The sequence below is a fragment of the Corvus cornix genome, chromosome 11 (assembly GCF_000738735.6).
Source record: "Corvus cornix cornix isolate S_Up_H32 chromosome 11, ASM73873v5, whole genome shotgun sequence".
In the NCBI taxonomy this organism is placed as follows: Eukaryota; Metazoa; Chordata; class Aves; order Passeriformes; family Corvidae; genus Corvus; species Corvus cornix.
In genome coordinates this window covers 10,381,531-10,409,201 of record NC_046341.1, presented here as the reverse complement: position 1 = coordinate 10,409,201, position 27,671 = coordinate 10,381,531, and positions in this window count along the sequence as shown.

Below are 27,671 nucleotides of genomic sequence, written 5' to 3'. Positions count from 1 at the left end.
CAATGACTCTTTGATCAGCATAATCAAAATGCATCTCAGCAACTGAAATGTTGCAAAAGTAACAAAATGCTGTCTTGTGATCACAGAAATTAAACTTATTTCAAACATTAACACTTAGGGAGAGCATGCATGACTTGGTGAGTAAATGCAACAAGTCTGGAGGTAATAAGGGCAATGGTAATAATAAATTTCATGTTTTCCCACCGTGATTAAACGGACTGTGTCCCACCGTGTGGGTGGGGATTTATGAAGAGAGCTACAAACCCTTGAGAGACAGGACCCCCATCCAATCCTTTTCCTAAAGGTTTACCATCATTGGAAAAACAGACCTGCTGGTACAACCATGCGTTAAGTAATCGAAACAACAGCATGAGCTCAACACACTGTTGACTAATACTCTTGATGATCATTTTTCCCCTTGGTATTTTGCTTCTGTATACATAGAGCTATTATGGGGTCCCTCCTGTGACCCTCATCAAATTCTGTGACCTGTGTAATACAGGAAATCAGGCTACAGGGCTTACAGTTGCTGTTGACACATAAACAGCAGAATCCCCTTACGTGGCAGATAGCAGCCGTGCTATATCATCAACAGTAGCCTTGACAACAGATAAATCTAACATAAAAATATTAATTTTCCTATGAAAAATTCAGTATTAATGAAAATAAGCAAAGAAAACCATGGCAGATCTTTTATCTTCCTTACAGAGAAATCTTAGTGGTAACAAAGGATCATTAAAAAAACCCCAACAAAAACTCCAACAACAAAAAAAAGGGTGAAGAAGTTTTGTTTTGGAGACTTAATTCTAAAACATTTGGGTTTGCTAATTTATATTTTCAATTGGTCATGATTCTGCATGGTCTGAAGTAAATTATCAAGCTCTTGTTGGTTCCATTGATACCAGATGAAGACTATTATTCAAAATTTACCCCTGTGAAAAAATCCAGGCCCATCTATCACAGAGGTGGTCATCCACAGATGTCAGAGTCAGCAGCACAAGATGACCTTCATTCCCTCTGAACTCTCACCTAGTGATTTTGTCTTTGAATAATACAAAATTTCAATATTGAAAGAACTAGCTCAGATTTCATTATTTATATAAATCTGGGAAATAGCCATACATAGACTTTTATGTGCAAGACATTGGAGCAAAAACCTGTAGAAACAGATTAGCGTTTTTACACAAAAATTCCTCAGTCAATAAAAGATGAGGAAAGAAGACTTCAGCCATTATTCATTAATTGCATAGATGTTAAAAAAAATTTGAAAGGCGCAGCACAATGTCTTTATGAAAGAAACAACAGAGTGTTTCCAGAAAAGTCTTGGAAAGGGAAAAAATTTAAACAGCCTAAGAATTTGAATAAGGATGTGAGAAGTTATTTAGGCCACCAGAAGATAACTGTATATAAATCAAGCATATTAATTCTTTCCTCTGCTCTTCCTAAATTAAGTATGCACTTAAATCCCACCAGTTCCAGGGGATGCATTTCCAAGGCAGGGTTGTATAGAAATAGGTGCCCTAGACTGATAATACAGCCTACTCATAAGTTACATACTGGCTTAGCTGTGAAGCAAAGTAGACTTCATGCTGCTCTTGACCATTCTGTCACTGTAAGTATTCGTGTATTTAAAATCAAGCACACACAAGCATTTTGCTGAACTGGAGCTTTACAGCAACTTAGGATCAAAGTTTGAGTGTCATGAAAGCACATGGCTTCTCTTCCAGAGGGCAGTAGCTTAATATACTTGCAGTTTAATGCTAAGAAAATTTAATGGAATCCTGCGAGGGTAAATAGATCCCCTCAGCTCTCAGAAAATGTAAGGTTCAACTGCTGCCTTGTCCTTCACATGTCTCCAAACTCACTCCATTCCTTTCTTTGTAAAGTCCCACAAAAGCTTTACTGTGGTGGTTAGGATGACACAGGCAGGAGAGTGAGACACTTTGCTCATAACAAATCCATCCAGAAGAATTCCCTCTCCTCGTGCATAAAACGTGAGAAGCTGTTATCCTTCATTACTGTCTCCTAGTGTGATGCTACTGAACTGGGTATTCAGGAATTGGTGCTCAAAGCCCCAGCCAGTGCACTGTCACTGCAAGGCACAGACAGAAGGCCTTGATAGCCTCCTGCCCAGAGTCTGCCTGAGGAAACTCGCTTGTGAAGGCAACATTGCAGGAGACAGCTTTTTCCCTGTTCTAACATATTCTTCGAGCTTTGATTTCCACACTGTTTCAAGCAATATGGCATGCAGACAAAAGATCCTTATTAAACATCTATGGAAGTCAAAATCTTGTAAATCATTAGGTGACCTGTTACTGCCTTACACTCATCTTTTCCAGGTGTCACACAAAAATCAACAACTCAAACTTCCCATGTTAACGATACTAGTCACTCCACCAGGCCTAGCTGGCAAAAATGAAAAGCAAGAGAGAGAGACAGGCTGAAAGAGGCAAGAAGGAAGTAAAAAAAACCACAATTTTTTTTCTCATTAGGAAGCCATATAATGTTAAAGTAGGCAGCATCTGAAAGCATACATTTATAATGATCCAGTCTACGTGAATACCATCTTTCCTTCAGGATACTGTTAGCCTGTTCTCTTGTATTCAACCCTGCATTTACATATAGATTGAACCTTTCTAGAAAGCAATTTTACGCATTTTGTCTTAATATTTTTCTCATTAACATTGCACATAGATTAGGCTTGTTGAGAAAGAAGAGACATACCTGGATAGCATTGGTATAATTTCTAGAGATCATGTTTGCTTTTGAAGAAAAATATGTTATAAAAGACTAATAAACACAAGTGAATTTTCAGGAATCAGATAAAAAAAAATTACAGAAATTGCTCTGGTGCTCTTAAAACAAACACTTCCTTAATTACCTCCTCTGGTGGGAAGTAACAATAGAAGAAAAACAACAGCAAAATTGCCTGTAAAACAAACTTCTCTCACAGGGCTTAGTACTTCATCGAGGATCATTAGTCCTAATCAATCAGAGCATTTAATCATATGCTTAAGTTTAGGCTTACAGATAAGCATATGTATAGTCAGATAAGACTAGGTATTGTGAACTGGGGCTGAAGTACTCAGCATCCAGCAGTATTACCCTGCACTGCTGAAATCTAAATTTTCTTCATGTCTTATTTGCAGACTGGGTGTAGGATTCAAATTAGAGGAAGGATTAAGGAAAAAAAAAAAGTCCTTATGATAGCAGGGCCAGGCTAAGCAAACATTTCATATACACACCAGGAGAAAGATGAAAGGAAAGCAGCTGCCCTTCCACGGTCAGAAATTCTTATCTGTTGACCGAACCTTTGTTGGTTTGAGAAAGCACAAGTGGTCTGCATTGGCGGAAGGTTCAAAGCAATTTTTTTTAATAGATAATGCAATCAAAAGTCTGTCTGTCGAAATATTTAGAGGAACAAGATATCGCTTTAACCCCTCTACACCTGAGACCTTTGTCAAAGACTTTAAGAAGTGCCTTACACTTGTTTATGTTTTTTATCTTTAATAGGCTTCTGCATTTTTCAAAGATTAATGTCTTGTGAGCTCCTTTGTGCCAAAGATATATTCTGTAACTTTTAGCTAGTTCTTGTCTATTGCCTTCTTCAAAGGAGTTGTATACGAAGGTGTGCTACCAAATTAAAAATCAACATGCAAACCACAAGTCAGCTGTGGTTGTTGTAGAGGAATATGTGGTTCTGGTCTGCCTGTAGCTGGTGCACATTCAAAACAAAACAATAATTAACCCAGGCAACTTACTAAAGATAAGGTAAAATGTTCAACACCTTTAAATGCCAATTTGAGAATGGAAAACAGTGTGTTTCTGTTCTGTCTGGTATAATTATCTCGATATTTACATCTTCTTAGAAAGAATAGTGTAGAAGTAAACAAGAACTCCATAGAAGAATTTCCCTGTACAAATTTTAACATTTTGGCAAGAGTGGATGATTTCTGAGATTAAATCAAGCAGAACAGAGTCTTGCAAGTTCCCAGGATAAAAACCAATGAAATAGGATTAATACCTTCTGTGTAGACTTATAGCAGGGGAATTTGGGTATAGGAGAATAGTCAGCCGCCATCTCTTTAGTCCTATCTTTATAGTACTGGAAGGCTTCCAGAAAAAATAAATTCAGTTCCTGGGTTTGCCACTTCATCTCCCAACTTACAAGCAGGGGCAGTGCTGCATTCCTTTCTTGAGAAGTGGCTCAAGTGACAAAGAGAAGTAAATGTTATTATTCTATTCCAGCTCTACCACTGCCTTTCGTTCATTAACTGCTCCTGTTATTGACTGTCATCCTACTTTTTTTCCCTTTTATGCAAACTCCAAATGCACTGGTTATACTGCATATGCTACTTTCTGACAGGCCATGCTTTGGTTTTTGTTTCTGATTAATCACTACACAGGTGTATTTGTTGTCACTGATCCACTCAATGCATTCAACATACCTTCCCAAATTTTCTAAGCTATTTGCAGCAAAACTAATCTTTTTCCATAGCTCATAATCTTTTAGAAGGAAGTGATGTCATACCAGTTATCCTTCTGCCTTTTGTAATGTCCTTGCTGGCTCAAAATATATAGCTTCTCAGTGCTTTATATCTTCACTCCTGAAGCCAAAATTTGCTCTGCTACAAGCAAGTATAGCTCCCCCGAATCCATTTATGCCAAGATTGAGTTTAGCCCCTATTCCAATAAATTTTCCATTTGTATTAAAATTGTCTACTGCTTTGGAAGGACATGTGAGTTGGAATTACTTAGATTTCTGTGGGTATTTCTTCTCTGATTGGGTCCTCAGGCCAGATTCATCCGGACACCAATACAGCCAGGATCAAGCTGTTTGAGCATTTACTATATGTGGCTGTGGACTTAGCCTCAGCCTTTCTCCAGCAGCTAAGAAGCTTTTGAAGTCCTTTTGGCTATTTTCAGGCAACTGGTGTGGCGACATTAGTGCACAGAACAAGTCAGAGGGTGCTCTGGCACCAAGAGCATTTCTCCCTGAAGCCCCTGGGCAGTGTCACCTTGCTGGTGGCCCTTACACAATGGCTGTGCTGCCCTCAGAAGCCAAGCAGAGCAGGGCTGACTTCCCCCCTTACATCAGTGGATGACAAAAAAATCCCAAGGAAAAACACTTCATTATTTCATCAGTTTTAGTAGCCTGCTCACTGCTAGGCAAGGTTCATTTATTTAGAAGCTGGGGAACAGCTGATGGCTTTCTAAAGGCTTCTTCACACATCTCTCACTCTTGTCCCAGTATTACCCAGTCTGACCCAAGACAGAGCCAGTCTGGAGGAAAGTCCTTTTAAATGAAACCTACTTTCTTGAAGACAGATTAAGTAGCAGCAGAACATGCAGATCTGTCTCTGTGCTTCACCAAACCTACTATTCATCTATCTCACTGCAAGGACTCCTCTTGGTGGGAGGATTAATGTCAGTTAGTCCCAGCCATAATTTTTAGTTTTAGTCATTTTATTCAAAACCAAGAAGCTTTCTGCTGTCCCCTGCCGCCCACTGTGGGAGTACTTTTAATCACCACATTTACTTTTTAATGAGCTGGATCCTGCAGCAGCAAACAGGCCAGAGCAGTGATGCTGCTGGTGGTGTTGCTGCGAAGCACAAGTTGGAATTGTGGGAAAGAGAGGTAGGGAAGGAACAGGAAGGTGAAGTTTTTAACAGGAAAAAGTTAGTGTGACAGATTTATAGATTTAATGAAAAAGAGACTATGAAACAGTAACAAAAATGCAACAAAATAAACAGGTATGTAGGATTTTTTCCTTTAAGTTTAACAAAATGCTTAGACCAACACAATTCTTTTGTTAAACTAGATAATATTTTTGAGAAACAGCATTACAAAAGGTTAAACATATAACAGATGTAAGTTATAAAATACAAGCTGATCAAAGCTCAGATTTTGAGAGAGATATGTTAGCAAATGATGATAAATCAGTCCCACTAGAATTGTAAGAAGCAGACAAATGTAACTACGCAAGAGTGAAAGTCAAGAGTTGAAAATAGGAAATAGAAAAAAAGAGTGGCAACAAATGTTTAAGTTAATTCTAGAAAACTTGTACAGAACATCAATTGACTATATTCTTCAAAAAGGGAATACTGACATGCACCCAATTTGATTTCAAAATAGGACTCAAATGCTTTAAACTCTTAATATTGGTTTAATGTATACAACATTCTATTCATTTCCTATTTAGTAGCTGCTCTTCTCAAAAGAGATCTGTACTGCCATGATCAAAGCTATAAAAGAGGCAGAAAATGTTGTAAAAGCAGGTATGCAGTAGAAAGCTGAAGCCATCTTTAGTTACATTGCCTATATACTTATTTAAAAAAAAATAAAACAAAAAGTTATTAACACATCTAAGTTAGGACAAAATATATAGACATACAGACATTTGAATGAAAGCTGAAGTTTCAATTTCTTTACCTTTTGTAGGTAAATAAATAAAGCACAGTGAGAAACACACTATTTACCAAGACCTAAGTGAAACAGAAAACATTTGAAAGACCAAGAAAAAGGAGGTAATTGTTAGGACTGTCAGCAGGGGACCGCTGTGATAATTTGATCTGAACTCTGCTAACAAATCACTGCACCATTCTTTTTACTTTAGTATCTGTTTATGCTTCTACAAATTGAAACCCCACTGGCAATGCACTGAAGAACAGAGCTCAGCACAATAACACATCAGCCTGGCGATTAGTTCAAGGTGGGGAAGGATTAGTTGACCATCCCAAACCTACAGTCCTCCTCGATATTTTGTCTTTCCCTGCTGAGGTAAAAGGGTGCAGACATATGTAAGTAATAAACTAACAGGCTTCCATCCACTTGAGGTTGAGTGGAAGGAATGCAGAACAAAACTATAAAAAAAATAATAGACAAAGGGGTAGTGAAGACTTGGGGGAACTCAATACCACATCTGCTAAGCTATGCTGGGATGTAGCACCAGGATGCCCATAAGTTTTTAAAGATATAACTATGCCTTTTTGTGATCTTGCAGCACACTGTTACGGCCTGAGCGTGCCAACATTTAGACCTGACACAAGATCAAAAGGCTGATAAATGAGAGGAAAGGGGATGTTTGACCCACTAAACCATATTCTACAAGAATTCAAGACTTTTTAAAGCAATAAAAAAAGTAATACATTACTGCACCTTGAATATATTGTGACATTCTTTTCTAGGAAAAATTCCTAATATCTAGGTTCATTAAATATTTTTATGCACATATATATGCATAGACATATGTATGAATACACGTTCATGTTTATTTAGGTGAACGTATTTTACATTATAACAAGCTTCTGAAAACTAAACTTCTGATGACAGTTATATTAAAATTATTTGCAAATTAACTTAATTTGGGGTGTAGTTATTTATGGGTCCAATTTATTACTAGCAAAAGGTATAACAAGTAACAAAAAAGGAGAGAAATCCAGCATGGAATTTGTAGTTAAATAAACAAAAAGAGGTTGGCTTTTCGATTTTAGCTAGCCTGTGATATGCACTAAATTTCTGCTACTGCCAAATTCAACATGAATTTTGTGATCTAAACAAAACCAGTGTGAGTTTTGTTAATTTATTTCACCAGAGTCAGGATGCTAGAAGTACCAGTAGTCTTGTCATATCATCAAACTTCCAGAAAAGAGTTTTGAACTCTAACCCACAACTACAGGCTATAAGCAGCAATAACCATTATTACACATCCAAACCCGGTAGTTTTGAAATTTATATTTAATGAGGAATGTACCAATACCAAATGCTACACAGTCAAAAACTTCCTGTGTTCTGGGGTATTTCTGCTCAGTGTCATGTTAGGGATTGGTATTTCCTATTTTTAAAGGAATAGATGCATCCTAACCCCTAAGAATCAAGCTCTGCTATGATCTACCATGAATATGGGATGAGCCACCAGGTTCTGAACAGTGTGCAGGGAAGCATGCAGTGCCATCAGCGATATCAGAGTCACCCTGCCTGAGTGACAGCCCCTCTGCAGACTTCCCAGTATGCAAGAAATCACACCTGTTCTGTTGACAGTCCTTATATCTCTCTTCCTCATGCCACTGAGCAGTTTGGAAGGGGAGTGTAGAGTGGAAGTGGCTTTCTTATGCCCAGCCCCTCTCAATGACTTTGAGGGAGTGTGTACTCTCCAGAGGAGGAATTTAGTATCAGCAGTTCCTGTGCTAATCTCTTCTAAGAGCTTTAGGTGCTCAGCACTTTTGGAAATAAGTTAATAACTATTAATGACTTAGAAGGATGAGAACTGAGTCTTCATGGTACTCCTTATTCAAGCATTTTTCACATCAAATTTGAGTGGAAATTCGGCTTTGTTAAGTGAGAGGATTGCTGAAAAGGATCCAACATCAAAAAAACCCTGAGCAATGCAATTAAATTAAATTTGGATGTAAAAGTGATGAGACATTCTGATTCTCCTGAGGATTCAGAAACATTCTCCTCACAAATAAGAGTTGTATAAATGTATTAGGGCATGAGGAGCAGCCAATCAAAAGGTAAAATGATACTTGAGGCTGAGAAGCTATATACCTCTTAAGTCCATCTGTAAGGAAGAAGCATCCCATGCCCTTAGCTTTCAAAACTCATCAATTGCATTGTCTAGTATCGGGGTATTGGCACTTTTTAAAATTAAGTAGCTCAGATAAGAGTTATTGTATTGCAGAACTCACCTCAAGCTGACCACCTCCACATTTGCCCAGCTTCAAGGCCACTGCAGCTACTCTGCTACTGATGCCCAGATTTGTCTGGTCTAAAAGGCAGAGTGAGTGTGCCTATGTAATCACAAGGCTGCACCACCAGCCTGTAAATCACTGCATAAGAAATGCACCATCAGTATGTGACACTGCCTCTGCCATACAGCCAGGGGAGTTCCCCACTTTGGAACGCTCTTTTCCATCTTGAGCTGTTCTCCTTCCTGGCTCAGTCTCACATGCCAGCCAGGATGGATGTTGCAGCACAGGCAGGTAGCTGGTGATGTCTGGGAGCAGTGAAGGCAAGCAGGCATGTCAAAAGACACACTCAGAATCAACTTTTAGAAGTAGGTAAAAATAGCGGGTTTTGATTCTCTACAAAAAAAGAGCAGGCAGGAGAGAAGCCTCTTTTTAGACAGATCTGGGTAAATTTGCATCTTGTCAGATGCACAAAACAATTAGTTGAAAAAGTGCAGAGAACACCTACAGATTGTAGGCAATGTTATTTCTATGTCTGCAGAACAAAGATCAAAGCAGTCAATAATAAACTTCAGAAGACCTGAGGAATTACTTTGCAATGATTCGACTTTTTCCATCAAATCATCCCCTAAACCATCAATAAATGTTAGGAGTCACCTGCTTATATCAAAGGAGCAGGGCCAAGCACTGAAGCCAGTATTCTACCACAATTACAAATATATCAGCTGTCAGAGTAAATGAATCTCGAGTACAAACATAGCAGCACCTATATAAAGCTTTGTATTTTAACAAACATGAAAAGGAAATCACTGCCAGAAATGTTAATACAAGTGAATTCTGAGCAAACAGGTTATTTATTCTATTAGTACCAGAAACCTTTCTATCAAATAAGTATATGACATCGTTAGAGACACTCTCTCTTCCTTGGGGAGGTTTGATTTTTCTTATTCTTAAGGGGACAGAGCAGACTTTATTTTAGTTTTAAAAATCTGGGGTCTGCTTTGTTTTGCCACCAGATTTTAATTTCTTGGTTTTAACAAAGTTGTTTTTTCATTAAGAGCACTGAGGTTTCCATATATAAATAAAATTAATCTTATTGATGACTGGTTTTTCCATGGTAAAAATGCATATCTGAAAGTGATAAGATGCAGGAAATAGAGGGACAGAAGTGCTGTGGTGAGTTTTCTGCCTGCAATAAGAAAACAAAGCAGCCAAACTTTGACGACATCCATTGTCCTCACCGTCTGGAGCATACCAACATGATGGACAGACTGCTCACCCCAGCCACCTTTGGGGACAGATGGCTTCGTTCTGGACCCAGCAGAATGTCCATAAAATTAACATTGACTATATGTTGCTTGGTAAACAAATGCAGTTTGATTGATGAAGGAAAACCGCAAGAAATCCTATGAAATACTCTTTTAAAGTTAGAAAAGCCTCTGCATTTTCAACTTCCAGCCCACCAGTCTAGAGCAGCCAAGTGATTTAATAAATGTATTTCAATGCAATCTTAAGTGACTTGGTTACATTAAAATCCAGTTATTGCACGTCAGAGTTGTTGTATTCTAAGGGAATACAGTACAGATTTTAACTGATGTGAAAACACACAGATTTTGTTTAATAGCCTCTTAATCCTGCCAATTTTACTAATAAGATTACTGTCTAAAAGGCAGCTAAATAAACTGTGCTGTTGACACTTTAAACAAAACAAAAAACAAACGCACCCACCCCCTGAAAAGCGCAATTTCTCTTGAAACATTCTTTTCCTCTATTATGGCCCCAATCCAGCAATGGGACTACTTATGTGCTTAAAGTTAATCGAGTGCTTAAGTGCTTTGCTGGACTGAAGCCTGCAATAACATAAATCTGAGTGGACAAATTATCATTACACATAAGAAACTTGCAACAAAATGAAAATAATTAAACAACTGAAGCTGTTTTTAGAGATACTTAAGTGCTGCATGATGATGTAAAGTATGTCTGCGTTTTGCACATCCCAGTGTTGCCATTTTATTTTTGAAGAACACATGCTTCTCATTGTTTTGGCTGCCCACATCTGAACTTCCAGCTACAATCTTAGAAAGGGAAGTGAACCCTTCTGCCAGCTCTGTATTCTGATACATATCAAAATCTAACTGGACAGACACTGAATATTACTGGGCTAAAGGATGGGTCTGTGGGAAAATGCAACAGTAGGTTTTCACTACAGAGTGAGTAGCATTGGAATGGTAGAAGGAAATTATGAAAGAAAGTGAAATGGGAAATTAAAATATCAAAGTGAGGGGGAAATGGGATTTAATGGAGCATTTTTTACATTTCATCTTTTGGGTATTATCTGAAAATATTTGGACTTCCTTCCCCCATCAGCCAGGCCTCCTCTTGAGCCTTAATTTTCATTTAGTTTTTATCTCTGTCACACAGTCTGCCTTTATATAGTCTCCTTGCTCCTCCTCTAAGAACATTCAAGCTAATTTCCTTTTCCCTTAGCCATTTATCTTTCATACACCCATTCAAGTCTATGGATGCATGCATCTTGAAGGAGAAAAAAACGCTAAGACTGTATATGTCATAAATGTGACCAGGAATCACAAATAGCTTGGGGATTAAAATCCAACAAAACTGCGCAGTCCAAAGCAAAGCATCCTGGCTGTCTAGACAAGCAAATGAAAAAGAAGAGCTACATTCTGCAGAAGTGTTTTTCCCAAACTACTTATCCTTCTATGAAATTTCTTCTCTTTCATGAAAGCTCCAGCTTCAACAGAACACTCTCCAAGACCTTTAGGCAGCATATGAGCAAGGAGGGGAGCCAGCACTACAGGGACCCTTCAGATTTAGTCAGTCTGAAAGGCGTATTCCAGGGCATGTGAGCACTTGACCCTCGTGAGTCTGTCAAATCCAGTGTTCCCCAAATTTCACACAATACTGTGTCAGTGCATGCACAACTGCCATCTTGCTGCTTTTCCAGCTGGGCTGCTGGACATTCAGGAAAGTCAGCAAATTTTACTGCCAAAATGTGTCAGTTTTGGAAAGCAATGTGGAAGCAAAAATCCGCATGGGTTATTCCAGCATGAAGGAATGCTAGCCACCAGCTCACAAGGCTTTCTGAGGAACTCAAGATTTCTGTGAATCTTCCCAATACAGGGCCTGATTCTCCATCACTACCCTTTCCCATGGGGGACATCTCCAGTTAAACAAGACAGAAGAGCTTTTCCTCTCCTCATGCCGTCCCTCATTCCCCTCTGAGGAGATAAGACAACTGGCATGCGAGGCAGCTCCACCATCGTCAACAGCTTCTGGCCATCAGAGTCCTCCTGACATGGGGAATGCTCCCATGCAGACCTCTGCTGGGTTTGCAAAATAAGCGTGGTGGACTGGAAAATCTAGTCATGTGTATTGATTTCTGGATTCTATTACAAATGCACTCGCTGTGCATTGTTCTGAGGCCCTGGCTTTTCTCCAGCTTGGAACTGTCAAGATTAGCTATGGAGTATTTTCATTCAACTTTCTAAACATGTAACTTTGTTGAAATCATCTTTTGTGTGTATGTATGTGCGAGAAATGGATTTTCAAGGGGATCTATGAAAACTGATGGTACCCTCAGTGTTAATGCAACTAAAGTTTTCAAGGATTGAGAGCCATTTGGTTAGAATGAACAAAAATGTCTTCTTTTTTGCCCCCACAACTCGACTCTGCCATCATAAATCAGATCAAGTAGCTTAGCTTTTAAAAATGAAAGGAACTTAAAGAATAAGAATTAAATACTGAAGTAAATTTCATATAATTACCTGTACCCTAAATGAAATTCCCTGATTTTCAAGTAGAGACCCCTTTATTAGGGCCAAGAAATACAATAGAAATGGATCTTAGGGTGGATTAAGAACTCATCTAATATCAATAAAGTTGCTGCTCAAAAAGCATGAGGGATCAAAAGTAACTGTAAACTATGGAACAGGAAAAGAGGCTGAAGGGGACAAGGTCACAGCCAAGCCATGCTGAACAGAACTGAGCTGAGCTGAGGACAGGCAGGACCTACACAAAAGTGTCAGTAGAAGCTGAGGGTGAAATTGTAATGGCTGGGAAAAAGCCCCCAACTGTTCCTCAATCCATGATGAACATGCAAACCTGCAAACCCTTTCTTGGGCAAAACATTTCCTTCTACATCTTCTTTGGCAGAACAGCTGTTTTAAGTTCTTCTCTTCACTTGCCTGCTCATTTTCACACACCCTCTGCAGCACTGCCTTCTCAGTTGCGTTGCTGGTCTCAGTGTGCTGTGCAAGATCATGGATATGGTCTGGACGGAAACAAAAAAAACCTTTTCGCCCCCTCCAACAGATAGGAGAAAGCAACAGGTGAGAAAAACCCAGAATGTCAAATTACATACTTTGAAAATTGCAAAATACCCCCAAAAGGTTTGATTTGTTAGCAAGTGCTTTAGATTAGCAGACACAATTCATTTATGTTTGACAGCATTAACTAATTACTGTCTGCAGACTGGCAGCACAGATGCAGCTTGTGCTGAACCAGCTTCACAAAGCATGTTGAGCAAGCAACAGCATAATAGAAAGCACAGCTCCATGGAAAATGTACACTGACAAACTTTCAGTGCTTTTAATTGTGCACTTTTTAATTGGTATTATTCCTAACAAGAAAAAAGGCTATCCTCAGGAGGCTGCAGAATTATATTTGCCTGAAAGCTTATTCTTTAAATAAAAATGGCTGTTCATAGAAAGTCTATTAGTTTCTTCTTTCATCCCACTGAAATATGTTCTTTCCCTTGGGAAATAAATTTTAATTTACTGTAATTTTTCTTGAGGTTTTTCACTTACTATGTCAATGTACACTTCTCCCTCCTCCCTTTCTTTTTTTTTTTCTTTGTGTAAAGACCAAGCTTTTTAAAAATAGAATTAAATCCGAACAAATGAAAAAGAAATGAGTCAAAAATCTCAAAAATAGCTGAAAAATTTATGGAGCATTCTTTCCAACACTCTTAATTTAATATGTCTGTGTGCGTGTCTCCATTTTCTAAACAGCAACAAGGACAAGAAAGCCTTTTAGTAAATAACATAAATTAAACAAGCGCTGTTAATATTGCCTGTTGACCTCAGAAAGGCTAAAGTTAGAATAGAGTCCACACTTCTTCTACTGCCAAGTTTGTGCATTGATCCACTTGTTAAAAAATTAGTCATTTCAAATTGACTGAGGATCTATGAAGAACATATCCAGCATGTCTTGGCACTTCCAGTTATGCTTCTGGGTCTGCAAGAACGAATGACTGAAGGAAGGAGTTAATGAATGAAGACAGCCTTGGTATTTAGGACTGCTGAGCATGCACAAAGTGGAAGAGCAGAGAAAGCAGGCAGTAAACTGTGAATATGCGAATGGAGATGTCCTTTCTGGTGATCAATATGGCAGCCGAACAGCACTCAAGAGCCAAAGGGCTGTTAAAATGAGAGCAAGGATAATCTGGACAAGAACTGGTGTAGAGATGGCTCAGGATAAGCCATAACCAGAGCTCACTAATGTATAGTAACTCCTTTTTTAACCCACAAAAGAGAAAAATCATGGTTCACTGCTCTAACTGAGCAGGGCTGGACACCATTCTAAAGAAAAGGGCAAATGTAGTCAATACTGACAATTTGAGAGAAAATGCAAAGATGAATCGAGTTGGAGGTTACCCAATTCTGCGGAAGAACCACCTCCTTGAAACTGACGTGTCCCATCTTGGAGCAGATTGAAGCCTCCCAAGATCAAGCCAAGCTATCTAAGAGCAGGAATCCCAAAACAGAAACACCCACCTCAAGCCAGTATGGGGGAGAGCTTTGGTGTAAGTGCAGCACGGGGCCAAATATGCCCTGCACAGTGTTATTTCCTCCAATTCTAGTCATTATATGGCTGGGGATCTTCGATACTGGAGTGAGGTTCTCACATCCATCATTAACCTATTCTTTGCTCACCTTACAGAGCCTGTACCAATTTTCATCCTCACCAGTTTCACTCCATGCTTCTCAGGGGACAACATACCATGCTTTACTGAATTGCAAACAGATTAGATCTAATACATTTCCTTTGTGTACAAAAGGAAATAGAAAAATCTGTTCCCTCACAAAAAAAAAAAAACAAAAAACAAAAAACCAAAACAGGTTAAGTTGGCTTTTTCTATCATGGGTAAACTCACACTTCCTAGTTTGCATTTAATTCAATGCCTTCAGCCATGTTTTCTTTATGGTTTTTTTAAAAACTGGTTTACTACTGAGATCTGACTCAAAACGCTGCAGTTTCTCAAATACCTTCTACTCCTCTCCTGTGTTTTTAAATACTGATGCTGTATGTCTTATTCTGTATTTGCAGTAGTCCTCTCTCCACATGCTATAATTAACAAACCTATGTTACTAGATCTACAATATGATTTACCAGTTCATTTTGTGTTTTGGCATGGGATTTCTCTGGCATGCTTAATTTGATGATATTCAGCCTTCAGATCTTCCTCTTCAGATTCTGTCACTTCCATAACTACATTAATGTTAGCCAATCTTCCTTTATCTTCCTTTATCCCATTTTTAACATACTCATTCCCCAAAATAAAGTCTGGTCAGGTAACATCATTAAGAACTGAATGGTGCTCCTAATACAGTCTGGAAAATGACAAAATATATCCACCCCATCTGTATCTTTAAAATCAGGGTGATGCACATTTTTCATTACAAATATATATTTGGTAATAACAATATTAACCTCCTCCCTAGAATTAGCCACAAAGTACTGAACAGCAATTTGCTAGCAAAAAAAAAAGTAATCTCTCTCACTATGTTCTATTTATTTTTCTCCTATCCTGTGCCTGTAGGTGGTAGAAAACAGTAGTTAAAAGCAGGACTAGCAGCTACCATCAGTTGCTTTAGCACATGTCATGTACTTCCTGCTGTGTTTTATTAGACAAATATAAAATTAACAACAGAGCTATAATGATTCCCTAAACTGGTTGCAACACAAATTTCCAATTTGAGGTCAGATGTATTGCCTAATAAAGTTTTACAACAGCAGTCAAGTAGTGGTAGTTAGCTCCTCAGAAATACAACTCTTAATTCACCAGATTTAGTTTTAAGACTTGTTCATCACATAAAACAAAAATAAATATTATTATAGCTTTACTCAAAATGTTCAGATGACAACCTCCAGATAAGATGGCATTGGGTTACTTTAACTGCAAACAACACAATTAAAGATACTTGATATATTTACATTTGTAGCAAATATCCACTATAACATTTTGATTACTTGACCTGATGCTTGTAAACTGTCATTCTGAAGCTACTTGGCAAGTACACACTGGTAATTCTATTGCTTACAGACATGAAACTTTAGATAACAGGCTGTTATGGTCTTGCACTGGGAAACCCTTTGTGTTCTTGATGAAGGAAACTGGGGTAAATAAACACTTTTTTAGCATATCAATAAATTGAAACTGAAGGGATATCATTCTAAAGCCACAGCTAAGAGCAGAATGTGTTCCATAATAACAAAAAAGTTCATCTTCCACAATGGTTGTTTGACACATTTAGGAATTTGGTGTTAGTCTTTAAGATTTTATGGGAAACCACTGAAAAGCCCATCAGAAATTGTATCGAGAACAATAGAAATGCAAGAAAAATTTCTATGGACCTGCATTTAATGTATAGAAAAGACAGTTTAGCATTTAGTCATGTCTGCAAATTATTGGTTTGGACATGTCTATTTAAAGTGTACAAATTTAAGTGAGCTGCCTATACTAGGGCGAGAACCTATCCCAAAGGATGACTTGATCTAACCAGAACCTTTGTACAACAAAATAAGGAAGGTCCACTTCTTTTTCCCCCAAAATTTACTGAACAAATTAAGTGAACCAGGACTTTGGTAAATAATACACATGAAGGGCAGTGCTAAGGGAAGTAAACGTTAGTGCTGTCATATACAGGATCAAAAATATACTAATCTTAGTCACACACAATTAATACTTTTCTGCACTTTTACAGAATAGGATTGTGCAAGAGTGTCTGTACAGCAGAGTTTATGGCCAAAACTTCCTTGGGATCAATGTAGATGAGCTACAGTGAGAATTTGCACAACCGCAAATGAAAACAAAGCCATCGTCCTTGGAGTAAGATTTATATGCACATATATTTATAAATATCTCTTTAGAAATACTGTATTTATAAATACCTCTTTAGAAAAAAACTCCTTCAAATCTAACAACTCCTGAGACTGTTTTGGAGAAAAATCAGCTTAAACCATTCTATGGATGCAGAACACTATACCTGTATTGCTCAGTCCATTCATTTTGAGTTGTTGCAGGTTTCAAGTATAACTACCAACTCAAATATGCACATTAACTGAAAAATTGTGAGTACACACCTCCAGAGTGAATAACTGAGCAGAATGGTTCCAAATGGATACTCTGCCAGACAAGAAAAAAGACCAAGATCACACACACAATAACAGGCACTGTAATATGTGTAAGCTGCAATTTCTGCTGGGCTACATTTTTCAAAACAGTCCTCAAAAGCCCTTTTCCACAATATGACAGCAAACATTGATGAATCAGCACCACTGGTTTTCAGGGCAATCAAACAGGGGTAATATTTCGGACACAAGCCTGACCTACACTAGAGATGCAAGCATTACCCAGGGCCTTGGTAGGGTGTAATATTTTTCTCTAGATCTTCAGAGTCTATAAAAATCTCATCACAAATAATTAAAAAAGCCAGGGCTAACATTTCAGTTGCTTTCAGAATACTGAAGGTGTCCAACAACAAAGAATCCTATGCTTAGTTTCAAGCAGAAACTATTTATTTAATGGTTTTGTGTCTCTTTGGCTTTATGCTATGTTTTTCTAACTGCTGAGTCCTATGCAATCAGGAGATCAGATGAGGCTGTACTGTTACAGATTAGCTTTCCTTTACTTCTTTCTCCTGTGCCTCTTCTCCCCACTTAGAGACTCTTTGGGGTTTCATTATTTAACTTTCCCCTCAGGCATGGGGATAACACCATTGGAGCCATTTTGCAGGCAGCAGGATTCTATAAATGAGGTACTTATTTAAACAGCTTCACACAGAGCTGATGTCAAAGTTCTTGGCTATTTACAGGTGACATCACAAGAGATGCCTTCTGAAGCACAGCCAAAACAAGTACCATGCACAGATTAATTTTTCTTGTCCAACATACATCAGAAAACAGTCATTCCACCCTTGCTTCGCTTCACAAAACTCTTCCTTCAAGCAAATATATGACAGAGATGCACAGCAACTTTTTTTCTGCCTGTTGAACAGACTAGAATTTGGTTACTGCTGAGCAAAAATAGAGCAGATTTGTGGGTACAATTCTCTCTCCCACCACATTTTAACAGCCTTATTGACAGCCTACAGCAAACAAAAAAACCCCAAAACCCCACAAACCAAAAACTGTGGTCTGGTAGCAGCTTTTGACCGACATTTAATTAATCAGGATCTGATGGTGCCACCTATAATAATAAACCAGGATGTGAATAAATGAGTTCTTACTTTACATTTCTTGAAATCCATCTGAAACATAACGATTCAGGAATAAGACCACAGATACTTGTTTGGAAAATTATAACAGCAGATTAAATATATACGATCTTCTAATGGGAAATACAAAACGAAACTGTATTTTCCAAGGTCAAGTAATTTCCTAAGAGCTCAGCTTTCCAGACTCAGGGTGGGAAGGTGCTGGTCTTGGTAGCTCCGTTATCCCAGCAGAGCTGCTCCTGTGAGGGGAGCGACTCCAGCAGCACCATTTGCAGGGCCCTAAGTTTTGAAATTTGATGTGCTGACTTAAACAATATACACACATGCTTTGAAACATCGCTCCATTCCTCTGTTAGATATTAATTCTACACAGTAAATTTTGCCATTTATTAGCATACATTTGGGGTTTATTTTCTCAATATTTAATCATGCATAGTAGTCATTAGCATATATGAACACTCCTTTTCTAGAGCAGTTTGTGTAGAATTCTCATTTGAGTTAATTGCTATGTAAGATAGCTAAATTCTAATTAAAATTCAATGGCACATGTAATGATAAAATTTATCAATACAGTGTCTTTCTCAGCAGTTACTTTTATTAAATTACTTAGCTTCATTGTTTATTTCTTGAGACTGAGATTCTAAATCAGTCTGGTTTTAACCACTGAAACAATAATTTCACTAGGCTTTAACTGCAATGTTTTTTCTTCATGTTTTAAGGCAGTAAGTGTCTTTCAAGTTTAGTATTGACTTGTTGTTACTTTGCTATGTCTCTGAAGATCTTTATTAACCTCTGTCTCCTGGCACTGAAAACAAAAAAGCAGCACATGATTGGTACTCTTGAAGCTAGTGGCAAAACATCCTTTCCCATCACTGAGCTAGGAGCAATGCAGTCCACAAGTATCTTGTGCAAAATATAATATGACTCAAATGGATCAAATTTGCCATCAGATAAAAAAAACAAACCTATTTAACATGACTATTTTTCTGCATCCTCACTAGTAATGTGAATTGTTGCAATACCAGATATAATTTACTTTATTTAGTGAAAAACCTTCCCGGAACAGAGGTCAAGGCAGCAGCCTGGGCTCTTTCTTCAGCTCCCTTCAATCTGCACTTCTCAAAGTGACCGCTGTGGATGTTTATGTGTATTTGCATAAGCATCTACAAGCTGAGGAAAGTACTTCGCTCATGCAAAGGCTTTTCCTTTTTGAGAAAATTTATCTATATTAGGCAAGTCTTGTGGCTTGAAAATATGAAAAATCTCTTTGGATCGGTTTCATGTGGGTGGGGTGATATATGTGTAAAAAAATAAGTGTGTCAGATTTTAATCTGAGCTCAAGCTTTGCTCCCTGCATGCAGGATGCACTGCTAAAAACTAAATGTGCTCTGAACAAAAGCAAAAGAATCTTGAGGAGCAAAAACTCCTTTCTGCTGCACCAAATGCAGAAGGCTGTTATTCTGAAACATAAAAATGACTAATCACCCTTTAATCAAGTTATGGTTAATAAAGTCATCCAATTTTTGCTTAATCATGTTAATATTCAGACATGTTAAACAGTAAATCCCTTCAGGCATGCAAGCCTGTTTGCCAAGTTTCAGCCTACAACAAGGTGTAAATCTCTGAAAACAACCCTTTGGAAATGCTGACAAACCTTTGGATATTGTAATAGAAGTTGGCGTCTCTGCAAAAAAGAGAAGGCTGAGCTCAGTTTCTCTACAAATTTCTATCCTAAGGTTTGCACAACGTAACTCCAGTGCCCTAGATTTACTCTGTGCAGAACCCCTATTGCTATACAAGCCATAGAATATTACTGAAATAGGCAGGAAGTAGAAAAATTTACTATAACTAATTATTATTAGAAGATAATATTTATGAAAAAATATAGCTGTACTTCTACCTAAAAGTTTATTATAGATCAGATTCTCAGACACATTTGTAATCAGGTTTATTCAGTTGTTTGTTTTTAAAGGTGCTTTATGACTTTTGAAGCAGAATAAAATGATAAATAATGCATTTTCCTCAGTGTTGGTGGGAAAACTCAGGCTATAATTAGCATACAAAATTACATATTCTGATACTTGATGTTCAGTGATACCATTTCCACAACATAAATAAAAAACTAGCAATCTTAATACCCCAATAACTTTATTCTGATAAACAACCACTGTTGCTCCAACACAGCTTTTCTTCAATAACTATTTAAAGTCAGAGCCCCCATATCTTCCAGCAGCTTAATTCTAACTGAAACCTGCACTCTGTGCTGCAACCTTACTGAAAACACCAGATTTCTGTCTGCTCCTAAAGAGCAGCACAGGAAAAACTGTGCCACTGTGGCCAGGAAGGCCCCTTTAAAGGGAAAGCCTGGGGAGATGCTGGGCAGGGGCTCCAACAGAGGACCTTTGTGCTGCCATGCAAATGGATCCCTGCAGCAGCCTCCAGACAATGCCCAGGGAGAAGGCAGGGGAGAGCCAATCCATCTGTGGAGAGTTGGGGAACTCAGCCCTCCCGACATTCTTTCTCTCACACAAAACACTCCATGTTGACAGCTGTGAATTTTAAACAACTATTCTGTGTATGTTTTTCTAATTTTGTGTATTCAAATAGTTTCCTCGGCATCAGGGGCTCAAAGCAGAGTGCTTGGATTTCATAATTTAGAGATCTCATGCTTTTCAAGGAGTCACAACTCCTATTGAAAAACAAAGTGGAAATTAAGTCTCTAATAGAGAGAGCATCAAATGGCAAGACAAGTGATTATTTTAGAGCTGTTACAGAAAATAAAATTCATATTTACATAAATTATGATTACAGAGAGTCTCTGTAAGCTAAATTATGCATGTGATAAATATATTAATAAAAAGTATGGAAACTTTGCTTGACTAAACATTCTGCTTACTCAAAATCCACTTGTAATTTGTAGTGCTCCTTTTAAAGTAAAACTGCAGTATTTTGAAGAAAAATTTGCCTTCAGTCAATTAATCAAATAAAATATTTGGATATCAGCAATTTGTCCATGCAATGAGTGAAGTTTTTTTACTAGGTCAAGAACTAACTTAAAACAGATGCTGGCGTAGAGCAACATTTCTCTGCACACTGAAAAAAATAACAACCGCCACCAAAAAGTCCCAACCACTAGTTAAAAGCGTCCCTGTAAAACAGAAAAACCAAATGAGTTTTCCTTTTCCAGTTAAAAAAAAAAAAGAAAATAAAAGAAAATACTAGAAAATATCATCCCATGAGTATCCCATGGTGATCCTGTCATGAACACGGATATATCTGCAAAATGGAAATATTACAGATAGGCTATCATTAAACAATTCTGGCTAAAAATGAATTTTGGATGTACTCCAGAGAATTCTGTCTAACTAGCGCTGGTGGAGCTGTCTTCACCAGTGCTCTGGGAAGGGAGCAAGCAGGAAGAAAGCAGGGAACTGGAAGTCAGGATGAGTGGCTGCCATTCCTGGCTCTACCAGTTTGAAACGTCCAGAGATTTCTTCCCTGGCTTCCTCTCCCTGAATCTCCAATTTTAAAGTGGAGGTGGTCAGGAACTATCCCTTTTTATACAATAATTCAAGAGTGAAACCAGTTTCAGACACACTCCAGTCTTTTCTGCAGAGCAGGGTGGTTCTCCTCTGACAGCTCCTGCAGACCCCTGCCCATCCTCCCAAGGATCTACCCCTGCTGGGAGGGCACTCTGGGAAAGCCCCCAAAGCAGAAAGCACCCTGAAAATGCAGGAGCCGGGAAGACTGTGCCCTTCCCAGGAGCCAGACGACTCCTACACACCATCCTGGTGCCAGGCTCTGTGCCTTGCCACACTCATACCCTGTGCCTTTCCCCACCAAGTGTTGAAATTGGTTTCTGCTACAGTCCGTCTTTGATGCTCTAGACCAACAACCAACAGGACTTGAACTTGAACCTGCTTGGGCAATTCACTGCTCTTTGGTTAAGGCACCGACCCCTTGCCTTCACAAGGTGTCTCCAGATCACACAAAAATTCCTGTAGGACAGCATCATTTCCCTTGTTCCACCACCAGTCTCCACGCTGGTGAGACCTGCTCCTTGTTGACATTTTCTCTCCCTAATATCTGCAGGAACCAAACAGCAACAGCAATGTGGTTTTGCTTAGGGGAGGACAGGAGGTGGGTTCTGTCTAGTCTGGAAATGTATTTTCCCTTCTTCCCAGTCATTTATTGTTCTTCTTTTGGCACAAGAAGAACATATTTTGGACATGAATTTCTCTGTGGGTGTTACATTGAAAATTAATCTTTCTCCAAGGCATATATGGTCTGGGACACTTTTAAAATACGTGTGAGAGGATGGAGATGGGAGGCCACTTGGTGTGGGGCAGGCAGAGTTATCTGGCGTGTTCCCACAGCCCTGCCTCACCTCACCTGGCCTGGCTGGCCACGGCACACACCTCCCCACGTTCCTGCTGGGCACAGGCAGCTGTCCAGGCCAAGGACAGGCTGCTGGCACGAGGCTGAGGCATAGGAGCGCTGATCTACATGGCACGACACAACACAGGCACTTGGTCACTTGTCCCCTCCAAGGAAGCACGGAGCCACCACCCTGCCAGCACAGGAGCCACCTCTCACCAGCACATGGCTCAAGGTCTGCCACGATTTCACATGTGATCTCCCAGAAAATCTTTTGATTTTCCCTCATCCCATATAAGCACTACCTACTCCACTCCTTCCTCCTTTCAGGGTTGCTGCAGTCCCGTTTCTTCTTTTGGTGGTGTGGTATATTCCATTTGTATGGCAATACAATCAACAAAGTACAGCCAGGTCCCAGCCCCCTGTGCTGGGCACTACAGAAAGGAGAAAAACAGTAAAAAAAGTTGTATAGCTTTGATCCAAAAGGGTCAAAGAACCACAAAAAATGTTAGAACTGTATGTGGGTTTTTTGCTTAAATTGAAAAGAATAAAAAGCCAAAATGTATCATTTTCCTATAAAACAAATTCTAATGAGTCATTATGAGGCATTAGAAAAAGTCCCATGTACAGACATATTTAGGCACTCCTCTGGCTCAGAATTATGCTTTGAGCAAACAAAAGGCTTCTCTCTACAGATTTACACAATAGGTTTACACTGAGCCATTACGATCTATCATGTAACTGAGTGCTTAATGACTCTTTAATTTAAGGATTATTGGCACAAAAGATGTAACAGCTGCTTAAGAGTTACTACACAGCAGCAGCTTTCCAAAGAGATATCACTTCATCATTTTTATATTTTCTAAACTACCCAAAGATGCTTACATTCATGGCAGTGCCTTGAAAGAAAAAGACATTCAAGGGGAAATGAATTAGAATATACTTGACCTCAGTGAACTGGGAAAAAAAATTAAAGTTAACATTCTCTGTTGAGAACAGATCTCTTCTTATTTCTGACAATGTGAAAGTGTTGAAAAACAAAGCTAATTTTATCTGAAAACAAGCCTTCTAAGCTAAGACCCTGTATTTTCTGTTTAAGTCCAAGAATTATTTTTTTTTTAGGAAAGTTATAAGGCCCTTGGAAAAAGTCTTACACAAAGGCAGAACTGACAGAAGTTAAAGTCCAAGAGGTAGTGGTTGTCACTGTAACAGCAAATACTTGAAAATGGAAGAGAGTTTGTTAGGCTGTGTGCGTGTATACATATATATATTTATAACCCCCTTAACAATGAATATTCCTGCTGCCAAGCATTTGGAGACAGAGTTGATTTCCTTTCAAGTAATTGATGTAGGCTTTCTTCAGGACCCCGTCCAGACAAGTTCTCCACCGTGGAGCAGGAAATCACACCGTCAAAGGAAAGCTGAGCGCTCCTTCCACACAGCCCGGGTCAGCCCCTCCAAAACACTAGATTTATACGACTGCTGCCAAAAAAACTTGCATTTCCATGCCCTCCTGTTGCTAAGATAAAGGATGTTTCCTACTGCCTCAGAATGCCGTCCTCATTTAAAACTCCAGCTATGTTCTGACAAAACACACTGCTGTCACCCCAAATTGAGCAAATGAGCCTACGTCCTACAGTATAAAGACCAAAAGAGTTATTGAATATCACCCGGGGAGCACAAAATGAAAAGGCTCCCATTTCTTCCTGACCTTTTTGGGGCATTTTTTTCCTGAAATCGGCTGAGCCCTTCAGCCTTCATTTCTCATGCTGTCTGTGGTAGCACAGGAAGGACAGCCTGGACTTTGCAGTTTCAAACAGATCAAGTTTTGTTAAATAACTTTTTCTTTTTTTTTTCCTCCTTCTTCAAACCCAAAGCGGAAGGGAACACTGTGAAGAAAATGGAAACTGGCAAAGAGCTTTAACTTCAAATAGCCTTATAAGTCAGCGTTGATGTGCAAAACTAATTCTGTTTTTGTGGCATTTAAATATAACCCGACAGTTGCAGAAGGGAGGGGTGAGGGTGGGAGAAGCGCAAGGCAGATTCCCAGCCAAGTGCAAAATATGTAGACATGTAAGGCTACAACTTCTGTTTATCAAATGAAATAAGGATTAGATTTACTGGCACCAAGCTTTGCAGGGGAGACTACAAACTTGACCTAGAAAATTTCAGGAAGGGAACCCTAGGACAAAAAGCACTTCCGTACTGCTGGTGCCTCAGTGAAAGGCATTTCACTGATGGCAGAAGAGGATGTTTCCACAGAAGACAAGCCCAAACTTCAGCAAAATAGAAATGCAAATAACTCCATTCATTAAAAAAAAGAAATACCACTGAATATAATGTATCTAAATATTTGTTCAGGGTTAAGTGGTGCTGTCTAAACAAGCAGAAAAGCCCTTTTTTTATGTAGATTGGCTCCCCCCATTAGGAGTGCCAGCCACGTACTTACTACTTGTTTATTTCTATGCTTTTCATTTCCTGGAAATCTCCTGTGTTATTTTACAGATGCATGAGGGAAGCAATATTCTGGCACTGGGCATTCATGTGAACCATAACATCACCTGTTCAGGCTTAAACTGAGTAGCCCTTGCTATTGCTCATCAATGCATTGATGGAAAAGTACATGCTTCTCATCCTAAGAACTAGAAATGAAGCTGATCTGGTGGTGTTTACCAGCCTGTAATGACAGCCCATGTGGAAGAGCCTGCATTCGGTTGTCCTACAGTACCCACTTGTATGGCCCAGCCAGACGTCCCTGCCTTCCCCTAGGCAATGCCACTGCCTTCAGCACCTGAAACTGTGCCTGTCCTTGTCTCTGTGGCTTTCACTGCTTGATGCTGTTGGCCCAAAGCACCACCCAGAAGCAATCCACAACTAAGAGTAAGAAAATTACATTCCACTACAAGAAACAACCACCAGTGTGAGGGGTCAACAAACAACGCAGCAGCCTCGGGGCTGTGACATGGGGGAAACTAAGTGACAAACAGGATCCTGAGTGTCCTGAACACTTCACACAGGAGATATATGGAATCATTCGAGCAGAAGGGGAGATCTCCTACAGCTTGCTCAAAGGAGGATGAGGGAATGCTACCATGTTGAACAGGCATCTGCAGGAGAGGCACTGCACACTTATCCTGCTAGAGAGAAAGCAGCTGTATAAAATGTGCAGGGGCTAAAGAAAGTTGCAGAGTTTGAGGGGTGGGTGTGTGTGAACAACATGTAAACATAATGTATACAATTTCTCTTGATCACTTTAAAGCATATTTTATGGAGGTCACTCAAAAACCTACCTTAAGTGGTCACCTCATCTTAAGAGGAAAAACATACCCAAAAATTGATACATAGTCTCTTTTATCATAAACAGAATGAGAAGTGTTTACATGTAGTCCTTCATCTACCAAAATCCCAGTTTATTATTGACTAGAGTAAGTAAATGCAAGTCAAAAATTAACAAGCATATATTTCTATTTAATGTCTGCCACTGTGTAGTGCCATTATTCAACTGGTCCCTTCTAAGGAAAAGCCATTCACGAGTCTGTGCTGAAATTAATTTTTCCAAATATATTATTTGCATAAAGTCTTTTCTGATTGGTTAGTAACATCAAATCAAGACAGCCCATGATCACAGAAAACTCTACCTGGCAAAGGATGGGCTCCTTTTGGTGAGGCCTCTCTCTCAACATCTATTTATTGTTGCTGAAATTAAATTTTCTACTGAAATTTTCTACTGGAGCCCCAAAGTAGCAAATCCCAAAAAGGGAAATATTACATTTCAGCCTGTAGGAGACCTTGCTGCTAACCATCAATAGCCGCAACACAGAAACAGACAAAACAAGATATTTGAAAAGGAAAATACAACTTTTCACACAGAAGCCACCCTTCAACCTCCCCCCAAATAAGAGCCCCAGGTTATCAGAGAAACTTCTACAGAGTTTCATACACAACACTCATTTTCTTTTACCAGTCCTCTTCACCTTTAGTTCCATAAACAGCTCTTCTCCTTTCTTCTGGGGAGGAAAGTAATCTACCATGCCCAGGTGGATTTAATAATGGAGGCCTAATACAGGAGGTCAAAGAATGTGAATGGATTAAAAGATTAGGGAGAAGACTATGAAGGTTTGCACCTTTCAGGTTTCTGCTCCGAATTTGTCTGATGTCAGCAGTGAGCAAACAGTGTAACCATCAAGGAGCTGTGGTTGCATGGAAATGTGTCCTTCAGCTTCTAGGAGTTACACTAAGGGACCATTAAAAAGAGTCTGAACGCTTTAAAGATATATACTGAGGCTGCGTCATTATCAAACCCCATATCTACCTGTTTAATATATTCCATATGGCTATAATCACACCAAGATGGCTTTTCAGTTAAAAAAACTTCCTCATACTTTTCACAATTAAATTCAAATTTTTGAGGTATGTTTTCCTGTGACTTTAAATATCAAAGATACACATCCTTAATTTTTAGTACACCTGAATTTCAGTCAACCAGTTGTCCTTCATGTACCAAGTTAAACCTCCTACAAGCAATAATCTGCAGGAAAAAAAAAAAAAGGAAAAAGAGAACAATCTGACTCTGCCAAGAGCTATTCCTCTAGTAATGATGAAATTCAACTTAACCATTCCATGATTTTGGTGAAATCATGTTAGAGGCAATCATTATGGTATTATCAATGGCTAAAAGTGACAGTTCATGCACATAAACTTCCATCTGTCTCTTACAACACAGCTCATAGCTTCAGCTCCAGAAATTATAGAGAAGTTATCTTATTTTTCCCAAGACAAGGGAAATACAGCTGGCAAAGTGCTTGAGAAGTAAACCAGCCATGTATACAGGGTCCTCTCTTGGAATGAAAGGAGTGAGCTTAATAAGTAGGTTGCTAGATTCTAGATGTTAGAAATTTTTCAAGAGCTAAATGACATATTTGGTTCAGGATTTAGAACCAGCCATGATTACATCCAAAGTGCCTTCAGTTAGGAAAAGCAAGTTGCACAACAGAACCAACAGCCGTGACTGAGGCTGGTTTAATAATAAACTCAAAACTACTTAAAATGAACCTCATGTTTCCATGGTGATGAATACATAGCTCCCTT